This window comes from Bos indicus x Bos taurus, chromosome 5 (genome assembly GCF_003369695.1).
Source record: "Bos indicus x Bos taurus breed Angus x Brahman F1 hybrid chromosome 5, Bos_hybrid_MaternalHap_v2.0, whole genome shotgun sequence".
NCBI classification, from domain to species: Eukaryota; Metazoa; Chordata; class Mammalia; order Artiodactyla; family Bovidae; genus Bos; species Bos indicus x Bos taurus.
In genome coordinates this window covers 2,782,815-2,790,571 of record NC_040080.1, presented here as the reverse complement: position 1 = coordinate 2,790,571, position 7,757 = coordinate 2,782,815, and positions in this window count along the sequence as shown.

Here is a 7,757-nt window from a genome sequence, read left to right as displayed (position 1 = left end):
GTTGATGGTAATGATGGTGGTGATGATGGTAATGATGGTGGTGATGATGGTGGTGATGGTGGTGGTGATGGTGGTGATGTTGATGTCAGTGATGGTGATGATGATGGTGGTGTTGATGGTAACGATGATGGTGATGATGATGGTGTTGATGGTGGTGATTGTGGTGATGAGGTTGGTGACAGTGATGGTCACGATGAAGACGGTGATGATGGTGATGATGATGGTTATGATGATGTTGATGGTGGTGATCATAATGGTGGTGATGAGGTTGGTGACAGTGGTGGTGATGATGGTGGTGATGGTGGTGATGATGGTGATGATGTTGGTGATGGTGATCATGGTGATCATGATGGTGGTGATGGTGGTGATGTTGACAACAGTGATGATGACAATGGTAGTGGTGATGATGGTGATGGTGTTGATGGTAACGATGGTGGTGATGATGATGATGATGGTGATGGTGGTGATGATGTTGATGATGGTGATGGTGGTGGTGAAGTTGATGACAGTGGTGATCATGATGGTGGTGATGATTGTGATGATGGTGGTGGTGACGATAGTAGTGGTGATGACAGCAATGGTGGTGCTGATGGTGATGATGATGGTGGTGGTGGTGATGATGGTGGTAGTGGAGGTGGTGATAGTGATGGTGATGACTGTTAGGTATTGTGCCAGCTGTTCTCTGGTCACTACTGAAAACATTTCCTAAATAAACTCATTTAATCCTCACAGAATTCTCTGAGGAGATAGTATCATTCCTGCTTCTCATGTGGGGCCCCTGAGGCACAGAGAGGCTAATGTATCTTGCCCCATGTTGCACAGCACACCAGGGCTGGACACTGACCAGCATCCTCATTATCCAGCAGTTTATGATGGAGGCAGAAAACATTTTGGAAAAAATTGCTTGCCCTCAGGCAAGGATGAGATGATCATTCTAAGTGAGTGGTGATTCTTCAGACTGTTTGCCCTTGATGTGACCTAGGCTGGGAATCCAGGCATTTTATGGAGCATGGGAGGGAGGCTCAGGGAGGGTGGTGAAGGCTTAGGGAGAACTGCACCAAACTGCATGCATTCTGAGTGCTTTCAGGGGAAGACAGAGCATTTTGGGCTCAATATACAGAAAAAATTTAACCCCACAGATCCAGGGTGGGGATAAAAGGATCATATAGAGATGCAGTGAGCTTCTGACTTCAGTGGAGTGTAAGGAGAGCCTCGTGATCATGGTCCAAGGGTTTGAATTTGGTGACTTCTGTGACCACTTTCAACTTTGGGATTGTACTGTTCCCATCTCAGAGATAGGAAAACTGAGGCTCCATGGGTGACTTGCCATGGCTGTTCTTTCCATCTAGCCACTGCTCATAGCTGACCAATGGGAATGTCTCTTCTCTACCTCTCATGCTTCCACATGGAGGGACTTCCTTTCGTGTAACACTTCTGAACCCAGGTGAGGAAGGGAGGAGTGTTCTGCACACCTAATGCTCTGGGTGCTAAGGTCCTGCTCAACCCGACCTGGCCTCTTCTGGGATCTCAGGGACCAAGTGGCTCATCAGGGAGGGCATCCAGGCAGGTGATGGGGTCAGATGGTGTGTGACCTTGGGTGGACCAGTTGCCTGCCCTTAACACGAGTTCCTCGCCTATAAAATGGAGCCGCGTGAAGATGAGATATGAGCTGTTGGAGCTCATGGGTGTCAGTTGAATGAATGAGTGTTGGCTGTGATGCGTCTGTACCGCAGTGTCCTGGCTGGGCAGTTTCCCCCCAAGGACTCTCTGCTCCCCAAGCTCCCCCTTCCAGGGCATGCCAGGCTGAGAGGCTAGAGGGTCCCTAAACAGAGCATGCAGGACCCTGGCTTTCCCCAGGATGGGGCACTAGCCTGGGGGTCTCTGCTCCCCACCCCCAGCCCCGCTGGCCCTGCCTGTCATTTCTGGCTGTGATTGTCCATTCTTCACGTTTCCTGGCTCCTCTTTCATCTAAACAGCTGGCGCTATTGTTCTGGGTGATTTCCCTTATTTATTGCCGCATTTTCGGGAGGCACATAACTCTGTCTTCCAGCCATTTGACTGCAGCCTCTTTAAATTGAAACAATTGATCAGGCCTCTGCTTTTCTCCTTTTGTTCCAGTCCCTCCTCCCCAGCTGCCCCACCCCACCCCTTCTCTTTCAAGCGACAATTAAATTTAAATCCATTTTCTCTACAGAAAAAAAACTAATCACAGTCTCAGGCCCAGGAGTGACCCAGAGTCAAGGGGTCACGTGGGATAGGACAGCAGACTCTGCCCTTTCCGGGGGGTGTGAGTCCTCAGCCCCACTTGGGCCCAGAGCAGATTCTGACCGCAGTGGGTGGAGGGCTTGTAGGTGGTAGGAAAGGTGACCGGGGTCTCGCTGGCCTCGTGGTTGGTCATGGAATGCAGTCAGACAGGCCATGCGTCAGGCAGACTGCAGACGTGGTGCGCTGGCCTTTGCGATGGGGGTGAGGTCGTTGCTTCGGCAGGTCTTGTGACTTGCCCCAGACAAGGTCCTGTGTCCCTGTCCCAGGAAGGGTGCTGTCAGAGGGGCCCTGCGTGCCCATGGGGTAAGCACTGTGAGCATCTGGTCTCTGCTCATCCTTCCCTCTCTGTTTTAGGCACAGGGAAGCTGAGGACCAAGTCTACCCTTGAGATTCAGGACCCACCGGTGACCCGAGTCACATCCCGTCCCATTGGGAGGGTCAGACTCCCCATTCCAGAGGTATGGAGAAAGGAAGCCCTGAGTGGTAGTGTTGGGGAGTTCACGTCTTGTCTGGAGACCCCCACCCCGCCCCGTAGTGGGTGATGCCCTAGGCCAGTCAGCCTCATCATCTCATGTGGCCAGTTTTTCAGGCTCCTGACCACCTGTGGAAGGAATCATGCAGTCCGTGTTCTGGGGGGTCCGGCTCTTTCACTCAACACAATGTCTGTGGGCTGGTCTCTGTCTCTGCCAAATACAGCCCATGTGGATGGATGGCAGACGGTTCATCCATTCCCCTGTGGATGGGCGTTTGGACTGTTTCCAGGTTCTAGCTATTATCATGATTTCTTTTTTTGGTGGCCATATGCATTCTCTGAGGTTCATTCCTAGCAGTGGAATTGCGGGGTAATATGGTAAATGTAAGCTTAATTTCAGTATACACCACCACACAGGTTTCTAAAGTGGTTTAATCATTTTACATTCCCACCTGGAGGACTATGAGAGTCCCAGCGGCTCCTCATCCTCGCTAAAGCTTGCTGCTGTCAGTCTTTCCTTCCTAAGTCTTCCAGTGAGTCAGAAACGGTATCTCGTTGTGCGTTTGAGGCAATTAGTTCGAGCGCTTTGCCTGTACTTACTGACCACGAATACATCTCTTTGTGTCAATCACCCATTCATGTTGCTTGCCCATTTTTAATTGGATTGCCTCTTTGTTATTGATTTATGGCAGCTCTTTATATATAAAATTTATGAGTCTTTTTGGTCAGAAATGTATATTCTGATCCATGGATTGTTTTTCACTTAAAAGTGTTTTTGATGAGCAGAAGCTTTAAATTGTGATGAAATTAAATTTTGATGAAATTAAATTTTGGTGACATTTAATTTATACATTTCTTTATGACTATTTTGTGTCCTCGCTAAAAAATATTTGCCTGCTCCAAAGTAGTGAGGCTGTTTTCTCACATTTTCTTCTAGAAGATTCATCGTTCTACCTTTCTCCTTTTAGTCAAGGGTGCGTCTTGAATGGATGTGCATGTGTGTGGTGAGGGAGGGACTGAAGGTTAGTTTTTCCATCCTGTCAGCTAGTTTCACTCCTGTGTGTTGAGAAGGCTCTCCTTTGCTGAATTGCTCTGGTGCCTCAGTTGACTCTACATGTGTGAACCGATTTCTAGACTCTATTCCACACCATTGATCTGTTTGTCTATCTTTGTACTATTATTACAAAGTCTTAATTATTGCAACTTTGGTTGGATAGCATCACCAACTCAATGGACATGACTTGAGCAAGCTCTGGGAGATAGTGGAGGACAGGGAAGCCTGGCATGCTGCAGCCCATGGGGTTTCAAAGAGTTGGAGATGACTTAGCGACTAAACAACAACAACGGTAAATCTTGATATTAGACAGTGCCCTCCAACTTTATTGTTTTTTCCCCAAAGACTTTCTTGGATATTCTAGGCTCTTTACATTTTCAGATTAATTTTAGAATTATCTTTTCAATTTCTGTAAAAAGCCTGCTGGAATTTTACTGGGATTGAATGGTCTTTATAGACCAGTTTAAGGAAAACTTACATGCTAACAAAATTGCATTTTCTAATCTATGAGAATTGCACAAGGTTTTGAAGACATTAATTCCTCTCAATGTGTTTTATGTTTACAGTGTAAAGATCCTCCATATCTTTTATTAGAGGGATTCTTAGGCATTTGACATGTTTTGATCCTATTATAAATGCTATTTAAAATGTTCATTTCCAATTGTTTACTAGTAATATATAGAAATAAAATTAGTTTTTGTATATGCTTTATATTTTGCAATTTTGCTGAATTGGTTTGCTCCTTTTAGTTGTTTTTGCCATACATTCCTTATTTCCTTATACACAGTCATATTGGCCCACACAGTTTTGCTTCTTGCTGTCCATTCTGTTTGCCTTTCATTTCTCTTCTTACTTTCCCTCACTATCTAGGATAGGCCCTCCTCAATGATGCCAGTGGAAGCAGTGGAGGAGGGCATCTTGCCTTGGTCCTAATCTTAGTAACATATTCAATATTTCGTCAGCAAGGATGACATTGGCTGCAGGGTTTCGTGTGCTCTTTATTAGATTGGAGGTGTTTCTTCTGCTCCATTTTGCTAAGACTTTTCTTTTCCATGGAAAGCTGTTTCCGTGAATAGGTGTCGAATCTTCTCAAATGCTTTCTCTACAACTATGGAGATGATCATTCTTTTCTCCTTCATTCTGTTGATTTGGTGAATTATACGGAGTTTTAAATGTTACACCAACCTTGCACTTGGAATGAATCCCACTTGGGCATGACATGCACACACACAGGTTTTGCTTTGCTAATACTTTGTTCAAACTTTTTGCATGATGTTAGGAGATTCTGTCCTACAATTTTACTTACTGCTAATTCTATACCATCTGACAATCCTGCTTGCTCATTGGAGTGTTTATTCCACTTACATTTAATTAAATTACTGATCAAGTTGGGTTTACATCTACTTTCTTGCTATTTGCTTTCTATTTGTGCCATCTGTTCTCTGATTCTTTACTGCTTTCTCCTGGATTCACTGAATATTTTAGAATATTCAATTGAATTTCCTCTCTTGACCTTTCAGTACCTCTTTCTCTTAAAGTGATAGCTCTGGGTAGCGTAACACAAATCCTTAAAAGCTCACAGTCTGCACTGCTCTCATTGGGACTTCCCTGGTGGTCTGGTGGTTAAGAATCTGCCTTGCAGTGCAGGGCACTCAGGTTTGATCCCTGGTCAAGAACTAAGGTCCCTCATGCCACAGAGCAGCTAAGCCCACACACCACGACTAGAGAGTCTGTGGGCTGCAATGAAAGATCCACGTGCCATAACACAGCCCTGACACAGGCGAATGAACAAGTGACCCCGCCTCAAGCACAAGGGACCCACGAGGACTTCACAGCTGCGCAAGCCGCTTAAACTCCCTTCCCTTTGTGCTGTGACTGTCGTGTATTTTATTTCTACTTGTTTATAACCATCATATGACACTAGCATTGCTTCATGCAGTCAGTAGTCTCTGTTCATTCATTCTGAATTCGTATTTTCTTCTAAATTATTCACCAAACGTATAATAAAAATGTAAAGTTGTTGTGTGCAAATTCCAACATCTGGGTCATCTGGGCATTTCTACGAACTGTTTTTTCTCTTGATTATTGGTCATTTTCAACCAAGAGGCCGAGTGGACGGGGGCTGGCCTCAGCTCGTCTGTGTTTTGGCTCCTCTCTGGTATCACACGTGCTGAGGGCAGACCCTTTCCTCCTGCAGGCACTGGGAGGCCATGTAGACCTCTCTCTGCCCTCAGCCCCGAGTCCAGTTCCTCCTGCATCTTCCTGAAGGGGCGATCCCTGTGGTCTCATCAGGAAGTGAGCTCGCCGGGGATTTGTCACAGCTTTGATTGGTCCTAGCTCACCTGTGGTTTCAACTCTTGAGAATCAAGTCAGACACCATCTCATCCCCAGAAGGGCCCTGGGATCTAAACATGGTGAAGTTTTAAGATGGAGCTCTGCTTTCCACCGTCCCCCAGCGGTCTCTAACTTAGGGCTACCAGGCGATGGGGACTGCTGTACCTCTGGGGCTCCTTCCAGTTCCAGTCTGTCATCTAAAAAAGAATACATATGATACGTATATACACACATATATGTATATACTTCTGTGTATTATGGACTTTCCAGGTGGCGCTAGTGGTAAAGAACCACCTACCAATGCAAGAAATGCAAGGGATGCGGGTTCAGTACCTGGGTCGAGAAGATCCCCTGGAGGAGGGCATGGCGACCCACTCCAGTATTCTTGCCTGGAGAATCCCATGGACAGAGGAGCCTGACGAGGTATGGCCCATGGGGTAGCAAAGAACTGGACACGAATCAAGTGACTTAGCACATATGTATTATAAATATATATGTATATTACAAACACATGGACTTCCCTGGTGGCTCAGCTGGTAAAGAATCCGCTTGCAATGCGGGAAACCTGGGTTTGGTCCCTGGGTTGGGAAGATCCCCTGGAGAAGGGAATGGCTACTCACTGCAGTATTCTGGCCTGGAGAATTCCATGGATGATACAGTCCATGGGGTCACAAAGAGTTGGACATGACTGAGTGACTTTCACTACATATACATATATTATATGCATGTGTGTATATAAAGATGTATATATACTCATATGTATTACGTATATACGTATGTATACATACATGTAATACATACAAGTATATATTCATATGGGCTTCCTTGGTGGCTCAGATGGTGAAGAATCTGCCTGCAATGTGGGAGACCTGGGTTTGATCCCTGGGTTGGGAAGATCCCCTGGAGGAGGGCATGGCAACCCACTCCAGTATTCTTGCCTGGAGAATCCCCATGAACAGAGGAGCCTGGCAGGCCACAGACCATGGGGTCACAAATATATATATATATAATATACATATATATGTAACATAGGCGCACATTCACATATGTAGACATATATATTAGATATGTATATGCAATATGTTATATTTGTATGTTATATATATATGGCTGAATCACTGCTGTACACCCGAAAGTAACACAACATTGTAAATCAACAATATTTCAATAAAAATTAAAGAAATAAATCTAGTCTCGCACGAGCCCAAAGGGCTGAACGCTCTGCTGGCTCATCCTCGTGCCTTGGAGCGTCTTCGTCTGGGGCAGGCTGAGGAGTGAGGCCCAGCCTCAGGGGCAGACGTCGGTGTGTTCGCTTGTGAAGGCCCTGTCTTTCTCTGGAGTTTGCTTCATTTGCAGTGTTTTGCATTTATAGCTCTTTGAAGGCTTATCAAGCATGATTCTGCAGTTTGCATATGTGTTCTTGCTGTTTCCCTAGAGTAACGGCCTTTATCTCCTGCACCCTAACTGGAAGCAGGCCTCCGCCGCAGACACAGTTTTTGGTGCATTTCAGGACAAAGGGAGAAGTAGGAGGGACAAGACTCAGGACACAGACAGAGGGTGGGTGAGACGCTGAGCCTGCGGCAGCGCTGCCCCAGGGCCGCGCCTCCCTGCCCGATGCCCCAGCAAGGCGGG